This window comes from Ranitomeya variabilis, chromosome 8 (assembly GCF_051348905.1).
Source record: "Ranitomeya variabilis isolate aRanVar5 chromosome 8, aRanVar5.hap1, whole genome shotgun sequence".
Taxonomy (NCBI): domain Eukaryota; kingdom Metazoa; phylum Chordata; class Amphibia; order Anura; family Dendrobatidae; genus Ranitomeya; species Ranitomeya variabilis.
The window spans coordinates 61,484,933-61,497,851 of record NC_135239.1 but is presented as its reverse complement, the minus strand read 5'-3'; the positions used below and the strand labels follow the sequence as shown (position 1 = coordinate 61,497,851).

Here is a 12,919-nt window from a genome sequence, read left to right as displayed (position 1 = left end):
CATTCCTTGCCTGGCTCACACCTTAAACCTGGTGGTGCAGTGCTTATTGAAAACTTATCCTGGGTTCTCCGACCTGCTCCTCAAAGTGCGTGCACTTTGCTCACATATCCGACGTTCGCCTGTACACGCCAGCCGTATGCAGACCTATCAGCGGTCTTTGAACCTTCCCCAGCATCGCCTAATCATAGACGTTGCAACAAGGTGGAACTCAACACTGCACATGCTTCAGAGACTGTGCGAACAGAGGCGTGCTGTTATTTATTTGTGGGAGGATACACGGGCAGGCAGTAGGATGGCAGACATGGAGTTGTCAGGTGTGCAGTGGTCTAAGATACAAGACATGTGTCAAGTCCTTCAGTGCTTTGAGGAATGCACACGGCTGGTTAGTGCAGACAACGCCGTAATAAGCATGAGCATCCCCCTAATGCGTCTGCTGATGCAAAGTTTGACGCACATAAAGGAGCAGGCGTCTGCACCAGAGGAAGAGGAAAGCCTTGATGACAGTCAGCCATTGTCTGGTCAGGGCAGTGTACAGGACGAGGTAGCGGGCGAAGAGGAGGTGGAGGACGAGGAGGATGATGGGGATGAGTATATTTTTAATGCCGAACCTTTCCCGGGGGCACAGGAATTTGGTTGCGTGTCACGGCCGGGTTCTGGTTTTTTGAGGGACACAAGTGACGTAGATTTGCCTGCAACTGCCCCTCAACCAATCACAACCGGAGATTTGACAACTGGAACTTTGGCCCACATGGCGGATTATGCCTTACGTATCCTAAAAAGGGACACACGCATTACGAAAATGATGAACGATGACGATTACTGGTTGGCCTGCCTCCTTGATCCACGCTATAAAGGCAAATTGCAAAATATTATGCCACATGAGAACTTGGAACTAATATTAGCAACCAAACAATCAACTCTTGTTGACCGTTTGCTTCAGGCATTCCCAGCACACAGCGCACGTGATCGTTCTCACACGAGCTCCAGGGGGCAGCAGACTAGGAGTGTTAGGGGTGCACACATCAGAAGTGGCATTGGACAGAGGGGTTTTCTGACCAGGTTGTGGAGTGATTTTGCTATGACCGCAGACAGGACAGGTACTGCTGCATCAATTGAAAGTGACAGGAGACAACATTTGTCCAGTATGGTTACTAACTATTTTTCATCCCTTATCGATGTTCTCCCTCAACCGTCATTCCCATTTGATTACTGGGCCTCCAAATTAGACACCTGGCCAGAATTGGCAGAATATGCATTGCAGGAGCTTGCTTGCCCGGCAGCAAGTGTCCTATCAGAAAGAGTATTCAGTGCTGCAGGTTCAATATTAACCGAAAAAAGGACTCGTCTGGCTACCCAAAATGTTGACGATCTAACATTCATTAAAATGAACCACAACTGGATTTCGAAATCTTTTGCCCCACCTTGCCCGGCCGACACCTAGCTTTCCTATGAAAAGCTCTTGCCTGTGAATTACTTTTCTAATGTCTAATTTGCTGCAGCTGATTGTACAGCATACGACATGTTTACACCTCCCTAAATGGCAAAACTCCCCACACGGGGCCGTGGTATCGCGACTTGGCGCAAGCACCCGTGAGACTGCTGTTTGTCTGAAGAGGTGGGTGTGCTCGCTTTTGGTTGACGGCATTGCTACTGGGTCCCTCATAGTACAATGTAGTGTCTCTGGCGGTGGTGGTGCGCACCCAACGTCAGACACACCGTTGTAACATGAGGGGCCCTGGGGCGGTCCCGCCGGCCTCAAGAGAGTTCCCCCCTACCCCAGCTCAAAATGTGCTCTACCACGTGCAAAATTATGTCGCACAGCTCCACCAATCTTTAGTCTATTCGCTGACATCATTCAATGTCTGGCACTGACAATACAAATTTGTAGACATCTATGATGCAACTTAAAGTAGTCTGTGTCTGTGTCCTATATTGGCACCATTAAATAGTTACTGCCAAATTACTATGTCAGAAACTCAGTAGATGAGCCCACCCCTGTACCTAAGTATGCCACCTTTTTTTTTTGTTTTGGTTGTTTTGCGAGACATTAACATCTATTTATATTTTGGGAGTACTGGGACAGACACTCCTTGCACTACTCCTCCACTCACCACCAAGCTGCCTGTGTATCCATGTAACCGCTGTAAAACTGCCATGAGCCTATTGTTTGTTATTTTAGGCCTTTGATAGCCTGTCTGCGGCCCCTACTTGCAATACTCCTCCACTGACCACCAAGCTGCCTGCCCGTGTATCCATGTAACCGCTGTGAAACTGCCATGAGCCTATTGTTTGTTATGTTAGGCCTTTGATAGCCTGTCTGCGGTCCCTACTTTAAATACTCCTCCACTGACCAGACCACTGCTGCCCGTGTACCCCTGGAACCAATTATAAAGTGCCTACAGCCAGCCCATTTTCTTATGTTAGGCCTTTGAAGCCTGTCTGCGGTCCCTACTTTAAATACTCCTCCACTGACCACCAAGCTGCCTGCCCGTGTATCCATGTAACCGCTGTAAAACTGCCATGAGCCTATTGTTTGTTATTTTAGGCCTTTGATAGCCTGTCTGCGGCCCCTACTTGCAATACTCCTCCACTGACCACAATGCTGCCTGGAGTGCCTGCCTGTGTATCCATGTAACCGATGTAAAACTGCCATGACTGCCTACTGTTTGTTATTTTAGGCCTTTGATAGCCTGTCTGCAGCCCCTACTTGCAATACTCCTCCACTGACCACCAAGCTGCCTGCCCGTGTATCCATGTAACCGCTGTGAAACTGCCATGAGCCTATTGTTTGTTATGTTAGGCCTTTGATAGCCTGTCTGCGGTCCCTACTTTAAATACTCCTCCACTGACCAGACCACTGCTGCCCGTGTACCCCTGGAACCAATTATAAAGTGCCTACAGCCAGCCCATTTTCTTATGTTAGGCCTTTGAAGCCTGTCTGCGGTCCCTACTTTAAATACTCCTCCACTGACCACCAAGCTGCCTGCCCGTGTATCCATGTAACCGCTGTAAAACTGCCATGAGCCTATTGTTTGTTATTTTAGGCCTTTGATAGCCTGTCTGCGGCCCCTACTTGCAATACTCCTCCACTGACCACAATGCTGCCTGGAGTGCCTGCCTGTGTATCCATGTAACCGATGTAAAACTGCCATGACTGCCTACTGTTTGTTATTTTAGGCCTTTGATAGCCTGTCTGCAGCCCCTACTTGCAATACTCCTCCACTGACCACACCAATGCTGCCCGTGTACCCCTGGAACCTATTTAAAAGTTCATAGAGCCTAGTTATATATTTTATTTACTATTAATAAGGCCATGATGGACTACGCTGTACCACGCTACAAGCTAACCAGTCGACACTTCTTTTGCGAGAAAAGCCATCCCAACCCTCCACCAGCATGTAGAAGACCGCATTGTCCATGCACTCTGGCAATCTGTGAGTACAAAGGTGCACCTGACAACAGACGCATGGACCTGTAGGCATGGCCACGGAAGATTACGTGTCCATTACGGCGCAATGGGTTAATGTGGTGGATGCATGGTCCACAGGGGACAGCCTACTAAGTCTGTCTGCAGTCCCTAATTCAAATTGTCCTCCACTGTCTAAATCGGAACTTCCACCTTCTGGCTTTCGGCCTATAGTATCAGAAATTAAACTGCATTTGGCCTTCAACTTTGGTTAGGGCCTACTAACGGCTTCTGCCCCTCCCTGGTGTTGCCCTCAACTAAATAAAGCTGAGCTTCAACCTTCCGGCTCTCATTATGTGGTTTAAAAAAAAAAAATGGTGGTTAGGGCCTACTAACGGCTTCTGCCCCTCCCTGGTGTTGCCCTCAACTAAATAAAGCTGAGCTTCAACCTTCTGCTCCAAATTACCATTTTAAAAAATGCAATAGGCTTTTCAGGCCTACTAAAGGTGTCTGTCTGTGTGCCCCTCCCTGGTGTTGTCCTCAACTAAATAAAGCTGAGCTTCAACCTTCCGGCTCTCATTATGTGGTTTTAAAAAAAAAAATGGTGGTTAGGGCCTACTAACGGCTTCTGCCCCTCCCTGGTGTTGTCCTCAACTAAATAAAGCTGAGCTTCAACCTTCCGGCTCTCATTATGTGGTTTTAAAAAAAAAAATGGTGGTTAGGGCCTACTAACGGCTTCTGCCCCTCCCTGGTGTTGTCCTCAACTAAATAAAGCTGAGCTTCAACCTTCCGGCTCTCATTATGTGGTTTTAAAAAAAAAATGGTGGTTAGGGCCTACTAACGGCTTCTGCCCCTCCCTGGTGTTGCCCTCAACTAAATAAAGCTGAGCTTCAACCTTCTGCTCCAAATTACCATTTTGAAAAATGCAATAGGCTTTTCAGGCCTACTAAAGGTGTCTGTCTGTGTGCCCCTCCCTGGTGTTGTCCTCAACTAAATAAAGCTGAGCTTCAACCTTCCGGCTCTCATTATGTGGTTTTAAAAAAAAAAATGGTGGTTAGGGCCTACTAACGGCTTCTGCCCCTCCCTGGTGTTGTCCTCAACTAAATAAAGCTGAGCTTCAACCTTCCGGCTCTCATTATGTGGTTTTAAAAAAAAAAATGGTGGTTAGGGCCTACTAACGGCTTCTGCCCCTCCCTGGTGTTGTCCTCAACTAAATAAAGCTGAGCTTCAACCTTCCGGCTCTCATTATGTGGTTTTAAAAAAAAAATGGTGGTTAGGGCCTACTAACGGCTTCTGCCCCTCCCTGGTGTTGCCCTCAACTAAATAAAGCTGAGCTTCAACCTTCTGCTCCAAATTACCATTTTGAAAAATGCAATAGGCTTTTCAGGCCTACAAAAGGTGTCTGTCTGTGTGCCCCTCCCTGGTGTTGTCCTCAACTAAATAAAGCTGAGCTTCAACCTTCCGGCTCTCATTATGTGGTTTTAAAAAAAAAAATGGTGGTTAGGGCCTACTAACGGCTTCTGCCCCTCCCTGGTGTTGTCCTCAACTAAATAAAGCTGAGCTTCAACCTTCCGGCTCTCATTATGTGGTTTTAAAAAAAAAATGGTGGTTAGGGCCTACTAACGGCTTCTGCCCCTCCCTGGTGTTGTCCTCAACTAAATAAAGCTGAGCTTCAACCTTCCGGCTCTCATTATGTGGTTTTAAAAAAAAAATGGTGGTTAGGGCCTACTAACGGCTTCTGCCCCTCCCTGGTGTTGCCCTCAACTAAATAAAGCTGAGCTTCAACCTTCTGCTCCAAATTACCATTTTGAAAAATGCAATAGGCTTTTCAGGCCTACTAAAGGTGTCTGTCTGTGTGCCCCTCCCTGGTGTTGTCCTCAACTAAATAAAGCTGAGCTTCAACCTTCCGGCTCTCATTATGTGGTTTTAAAAAAAAAAATGGTGGTTAGGGCCTACTAACGGCTTCTGCCCCTCCCTGGTGTTGTCCTCAACTAAATAAAGCTGAGCTTCAACCTTCCGGCTCTCATTATGTGGTTTTAAAAAAAAAATGGTGGTTAGGGCCTACTAACGGCTTCTGCCCCTCCCTGGTGTTGCCCTCAACTAAATAAAGCTGAGCTTCAACCTTCTGCTCCAAATTACCATTTTGAAAAATGCAATAGGCTTTTCAGGCCTACTAAAGGTGTCTGTCTGTGTGCCCCTCCCTGGTGTTGTCCTCAACTAAATAAAGCTGAGCTTCAACCTTCCGGCTCTCATTATGTGGTTTAAAAAAAAAAAATGGTGGTTAGGGCCTACTAACGGCTTCTGCCCCTCCCTGGTGTTGCCCTCAAGTAAATAAAGCTGAGCTTCAACCTTCTGCTCCAAATTACCATTTTAAAAAATGCAATAGGCTTTTCAGGCCTACTAAAGGTGTCTGTCTGTGTGCCCCTCCCTGGTGTTGTCCTCAACTAAATAAAGCTGAGCTTCAACCTTCCGGCTCTCATTATGTGGTTTTAAAAAAAAAAATGGTGGTTAGGGCCTACTAACGGCTTCTGCCCCTCCCTGGTGTTGCCCTCAACTAAATAAAGCTGAGCTTCAACCTTCTGCTCCAAATTACCATTTTAAAAAATGCAATAGGCTTTTCAGGCCTACTAAAGGTGTCTGTCTGTGTGCCCCTCCCTGGTGTTGTCCTCAACTAAATAAAGCTGAGCTTCAACCTTCCGGCTCTCATTATGTGGTTTAAAAAAAAAAAATGGTGGTTAGGGCCTACTAACGGCTTCTGCCCCTCCCTGGTGTTGCCCTCAACTAAATAAAGCTGAGCTTCAACCTTCTGCTCCAAATTACCATTTTAAAAAATGCAATAGGCTTTTCAGGCCTACTAAAGGTGTCTGTCTGTGTGCCCCTCCCTGGTGTTGTCCTCAACTAAATAAAGCTGAGCTTCAACCTTCCGGCTCTCATTATGTGGTTTTAAAAAAAAAAATGGTGGTTAGGGCCTACTAACGGCTTCTGCCCCTCCCTGGTGTTGTCCTCAACTAAATAAAGCTGAGCTTCAACCTTCCGGCTCTCATTATGTGGTTTTAAAAAAAAAAATGGTGGTTAGGGCCTACTAACGGCTTCTGCCCCTCCCTGGTGTTGTCCTCAACTAAATAAAGCTGAGCTTCAACCTTCCGGCTCTCATTATGTGGTTTTAAAAAAAAAATGGTGGTTAGGGCCTACTAACGGCTTCTGCCCCTCCCTGGTGTTGCCCTCAACTAAATAAAGCTGAGCTTCAACCTTCTGCTCCAAATTACCATTTTAAAAAATGCAATAGGCTTTTCCGGCCTACTAAAGGTGTCTGCCCCTCCCTGGTGTTGTCCTCAACTGAACAAAGCTGAGCTTCAACCTTCCGGCTCTCATTATGTGGTTTTAAAAAAAAAATGGTGGTTAGGGCCTACTAACGGCTTCTGCCCCTCCCTGGTGTTGCCCTCAACTAAATAAAGCTGAGCTTCAACCTTCTGCTCCAAATTACCATTTTGAAAAATGCAATAGGCTTTTCAGGCCTACTAAAGGTGTCTGTCTGTGTGCCCCTCCCTGGTGTTGTCCTCAACTAAATAAAGCTGAGCTTCAACCTTCCGGCTCTCATTATGTGGTTTAAAAAAAAAAAATGGTGGTTAGGGCCTACTAACGGCTTCTGCCCCTCCCTGGTGTTGCCCTCAAGTAAATAAAGCTGAGCTTCAACCTTCTGCTCCAAATTACCATTTTAAAAAATGCAATAGGCTTTTCAGGCCTACTAAAGGTGTCTGTCTGTGTGCCCCTCCCTGGTGTTGTCCTCAACTAAATAAAGCTGAGCTTCAACCTTCCGGCTCTCATTATGTGGTTTTAAAAAAAAAAATGGTGGTTAGGGCCTACTAACGGCTTCTGCCCCTCCCTGGTGTTGCCCTCAACTAAATAAAGCTGAGCTTCAACCTTCTGCTCCAAATTACCATTTTAAAAAATGCAATAGGCTTTTCAGGCCTACTAAAGGTGTCTGTCTGTGTGCCCCTCCCTGGTGTTGTCCTCAACTAAATAAAGCTGAGCTTCAACCTTCCGGCTCTCATTATGTGGTTTAAAAAAAAAAAATGGTGGTTAGGGCCTACTAACGGCTTCTGCCCCTCCCTGGTGTTGCCCTCAACTAAATAAAGCTGAGCTTCAACCTTCTGCTCCAAATTACCATTTTAAAAAATGCAATAGGCTTTTCAGGCCTACTAAAGGTGTCTGCCCCTCCCTGGTGTTGTCCTCAACTGAACAAAGCTGAGCTTCAACCTTCCGGCTCTCATTATGTGGTTTTAAAAAAAAAATGGTGGTTAGGGCCTACTAACGGCTTCTGCCCCTCCCTGGTGTTGCCCTCAACTAAATAAAGCTGAGCTTCAACCTTCTGCTCCAAATTACCATTTTGAAAAATGCAATAGGCTTTTCAGGCCTACTAAAGGTGTCTGTCTGTGTGCCCCTCCCTGGTGTTGTCCTCAACTAAATAAAGCTGAGCTTCAACCTTCCGGCTCTCATTATGTGGTTTAAAAAAAAAAAATGGTGGTTAGGGCCTACTAACGGCTTCTGCCCCTCCCTGGTGTTGCCCTCAAGTAAATAAAGCTGAGCTTCAACCTTCTGCTCCAAATTACCATTTTAAAAAATGCAATAGGCTTTTCCGGCCTACTAAAGGTGTCTGCCCCTCCCTGGTGTTGTCCTCAACTGAACAAAGCTGAGCTTCCACATTCTGGCTTTCGCCCTATACTATCAGATATTAAACTGCATTTGGCCTACTAGTGTGGTTAGGCCCTTGAAACAGTGTCTGCTGCTCTTGGGTTTGCTACTCCACTGAACAAAGCAATGCCGCCTGTTTAGTCCTGTTACCAATTTTGAACTGCATGTAGCCTACTTTATTCTTTGGCCCTATATCTGTTTCCTCCTCATCCTGCCCATTGCCCAGCCACTGCTAAATGAGTCTGCTGGTACATTGACCTAGACCACTACATTCCCCTTGTACTCTACACAGCCAGAATCTGTCCCTGCTGAAAGTAAGGTTCCCCTTCCCGCATGTTATACCACCTTACACAGGGACAAAGAGGAAGGTGCAGATGAAAGTGCAGGTTCCTTCATCAGGTGGGGGGGCATACTCGTTGGCGACGTCACTGGCACAGGGCCCCTCAGAGTACGCAAAAGTGTCGCTGCTGGTGGGAGGCGCCCCCGCCATGCAAACACACCGCCGTACTTTGAGGGGCCCTGTGCCAGTGGCAATGCGAACGAGTGGGCCCCCCCTGCTTGCTCAGGATCACAGCACTTGCAACTTTTAAATACTTACCTTTCCCTGCAACACCGCCGTGACGTAGTCCGCATTTCCTGGGCCCACGAAAAACTTGAGCCAGCCCTACTCCCCCCACAACTTTCCCCCAATTCCCTATGCCCAACTATTATTATACAGTTAATTAAGATTGGCAAGCTTCAGAAACAAGAATGGATGTTTTTGGCATTAAAATGGGCACTGTAGGTGTTTTCCTGGCCTCCACTCACTGCCGACTATGCTTCCCCATTGACTTGCATTGGGTTTCGTGTTTCGGTCGATCCCCGACTTTTAGCGATAATCGGCCGACTGCACTCGACTCGACTCTGGACAAAATCGGGTTTCCCAAAACCCTACTCGATCTTAAAAAAATGAAAGTCGCTCAACCCTACTCAGGAGGGAAAGAGCACTGTTTTACTTTTTCAACGCAGAATTGGCTGGAAAGGAGAGATCGGACGCCATGTCGCGTTTGGAGAGCCCCTGATGTGCCTAAATAGTGGAAACCCCCCAATTCTAACTGAAACCCTAACCAAAACACACCCCTAACCCTAATCCCAACCACAACCCTAACCACACCCCTATACCTAATCCCAACCCTAATCCCAACCGTAAATGTAATCCAAAGCCTAACTTTAGCCCCAACTCTAACCCTAGCCTTAACCCTAACTTTAATAGATACAAAAATAATGACATCATATAGAATCAGGGAATAGATGGTAAGAAAGAGGGCATAACACAAGAGCCCAGAGATAACCCCCAACAATTATTTGGACAATAACAGGACCGACTGCAGAACTCTGTAAGAAAACCAAAACGCACCAACAGTTTTTTAGTCCAAAATACAAAATACTTTATTATAATAAAAAATGTTTAAACAGATTCAAAGGGGAACATGGGGGATATGCAGGAATGCGGCACAGAAATGCCCAATGTAAGCAGAGGACAGCGCATAGATCATATATATATAGTACAAAAATTCCATCATCGGTAGCCATAGTCCGGCTGGTGCACAGCCATATACAATAACATTCCCATAACTAAGTATCCAAGTGATAATCAGTGCGGAGCAACACAAACGTCACATAGGAAGAAATACATACCGAGATGTGCACACCAGCCACCGCGCCGTCCACAGCTGACCCCCTAACCCTAACTTTAGCCCCAACCCTAACCCTAACTTTAGCCCCAACCCTAACCCTAAATTTAGCCCCAACCCTTACCCTAACCCCAACCCTAACTTGAGCCCCAACCCTTACTTTAGCCCCAACCCTAACTCTAATTTTAGCCCCAACTCTAACTTTAGTCCCAACCCTAACCCTAACTTTAGCCCCAACCCTAACTTTAGCCCCAACCCTAACTCCAACCCTAACCCCAACCCTAACTTTAGCCCTAAACCTAACTTTAGCCCCAACCTTAACCCTAATGGGAAAATGGAAATAAATACATTTTTAAAAATTTTATTATTTTTCCCTAACTAAGGAGGTGATGAATGGGGGTTTGATTTACTTTTATAGTGGGTTTTTTAGCGGATTTTTATGATTGGCAGCTGTCACACACTAAAAGATGCTTTTTATTGCAAAAAATAGTTTTTGCGTCTCCACATTTTGAGAGCTACAATTTTTCCATATTTTGGTCCACAGAGTCATGTAAGGTCTTGTTTTTTGTGGGACGAGTTGACATTTTCGGGCACGTGACATTTTTTGATCGCTTTTTATTCCGATTTTTGTGAGGTAGAATAAACAAAAACCAGCTATTCATGAATTTCATTTGGGAGGGGCGCTTATACCACTCCACGTTTGGTAAAATTGATAAAGCAGTTTTATTCTTCGGGTCAGTATGATTACAGTGATGCCTCATTTATATTATTTTTTTTATGTTTTTGCGCATTTATACGATAAAAACTATTTTACATAAATAATTATTTTTGCATTGCTTTATTCTGAGGACTATAACTTTTTTATTTTTTCGTTGATGATGCTGTATGGTGGCTTGTTTTTTGCGGGACAAGATGATGTTTTCAGCTGTACCATGGGTATTTATATTCGTCTTTTTGGTCGCGTGTTATTCCACTTTTTGTTTGGCGGTATGGTAATAAAGCGTCATTTTTTGCCTCGTTTTTTTTTATTATTTTTTTTACGGTGTTTACTGAAGAGGTTAACTAGTGGGACAGTTTTATAGGTCGGGTCATTACGGATGCGGCGATACTAAATATGTGTACTTATATAGTTTTTTTTATTTAGGTAAAGAAATGTATTTATTGGAACAATATTTTTTTTTCTTTATTTAGGAATTTTTTTTTTTTTTTTACACATGTACATTTTTTTGTTTACCTTTTTACATTGCCCCAGGGGGGAAATCACAGTAAAGTGACAGATCGCTGATATGACACTCTGCAGTGCACTGTGTCAGATCAGCGATCATACATGCACTGCAGGGAGGCTTCCCGGCGCCTTTACTGAGCAGGCGCTTGAAAGCCACCTCCCTGCAGGACTCGGAAGGCCCCCCGCGACCATTTTGGATCCGGGGCCTGCAGTGAGGAGGATGTAGGACACCCTCGGAGCAACGTGATCACATTGCGTTGCTCCGAGGGTCTCAGGGAAGCACACATGGAGCCCCCTCCCTGTGCGATGCTTCCCTGTGCCGGGGGTTAATGTGCGATCTTTGATTGCAGTGTGCCAGGGGTTAATGTGCCAGGAGTGGTCCGTGACCGCTCCTGGCACATAGTGCCGGATGTCAGCTGTAATAATCGGCTGACGATCGGCCACGCTCCCCCCTGTGAGCGCAGCTGATCGTTGATGATGTACTATCCCGTCGGTGGTCATACGGGCCCAAACCACCTCGATGGGATAGTACATCAGATGTCATAAAGGGGTTAAAGGAAAACAAAAATAAAATTAAAAAGGTGGCCTCAAGTTTTAGGTACATCAGTCATGAACCATCATGAATTGGTCTGCTTGCCATTAGGTAAACCTACATTTATTTCCTACACACTAAAAGTTACCCCACACTAATTAAGTCTCCCACCCCAAAAGTGGTGCCACACAATTAGTGACTTTAGTCCCACATAGTAATGTTGACCCCTCCAATATTAATTTCATGTACAGCTAGACTTCTTGCCCACTCCTGGTGTCATCCATTCTAGGTTATAAGCTGCCATACTCTTTTGTAGAACTCTTCTACTAACTTCCTTTTATCTTCTTACTTATAATTTTGCACCATTTGGGGATTGCACACCTAAGTTATTTATAATCTTTATGGCAACATTGTTGAACACTAGTGTTTAGTAATGATTAGCCAATTCTCCGCCACCAAAAGTTTTCAAATGGCCTATTCATGGAAAACAGTTGTACACATTAGTGAGCGCTCCAACAAATGTTTAACAACATCATAAACCACTTATGACATTTTGTTACAGCTCCTCATGCACATTAGATAGATGACATCTGAATGATGCATTGGCCTTTCGTTCAGCCGGTGATCCCATACACAACAGCATGCATTTGGCCAAGTGCGCCTGTGCTCTATACGAGAAAACAAAGCTGCGTATAGACATCTTTAGTGGCAGCTAATGTCCAGGAGAATAAAACAAACTGACATAAAAGAAAAGACATGCCTGATAGATACTGTATATCTGGATCACCCCCAAGGGCCATGGGAATACTCGGTACCGGGCTGGTTCTCATAGGGGATGTGGTCACAGCAGCGGTGACCCAGTCTGTGGCTCTGGGCATCCAATTAAAGGTGAAATAAAGGGGAAATAAAGTTTATGGGAGATTGTTCATGACTCCACCTGTGGTACTCAGCAATAAAGATGTTAGCCGACGCTGCTTCGGAGTCCGCTGGGGCTGTTGGTGATGCAGCAGAGTTGGTACAGCTCTCCACAGGTAGTACTAGACCCCAAGGTAACTGTATGTATAAGTGATGAGATGATGGTGGTTGTGGTATACCGGGCAGGTGTTGTATGAATAACGCAAGGGCACAAAAAGGTGCAGTTTCCACTTTTACTCACAATTCTCCAGTCCACAAACGTCAGCCTGATGCTCTGTTCTCCAGGTTAGTGGTCCAGCAAACTCCCAGGTAAATTGAGATGTACCTTTCCAGGACTCCTTTCATATGCCTTTTTTTCTGGCTGTCTCTCTACGCTGGCTTCCACTTCTCCTGCCCAGCACCTAACCTACAGTGTCCCAAACCAGCAGCCACAAACCTGGTCGGGTGATGTCTTCTCAGTCCCCTGGATTCTATAC

General features: G+C 45.6%; 1 protein-coding gene across 2 annotated transcripts in view; it reads right to left on the bottom strand.

Moving 5' to 3' along the window:
* Positions 1-12,919, bottom strand: part of LOC143788547 (uncharacterized) — a 690,635-nt gene that overhangs the window by 657,539 nt on the left and 20,177 nt on the right. The gene's annotated exons all lie outside the window — the stretch shown is intronic.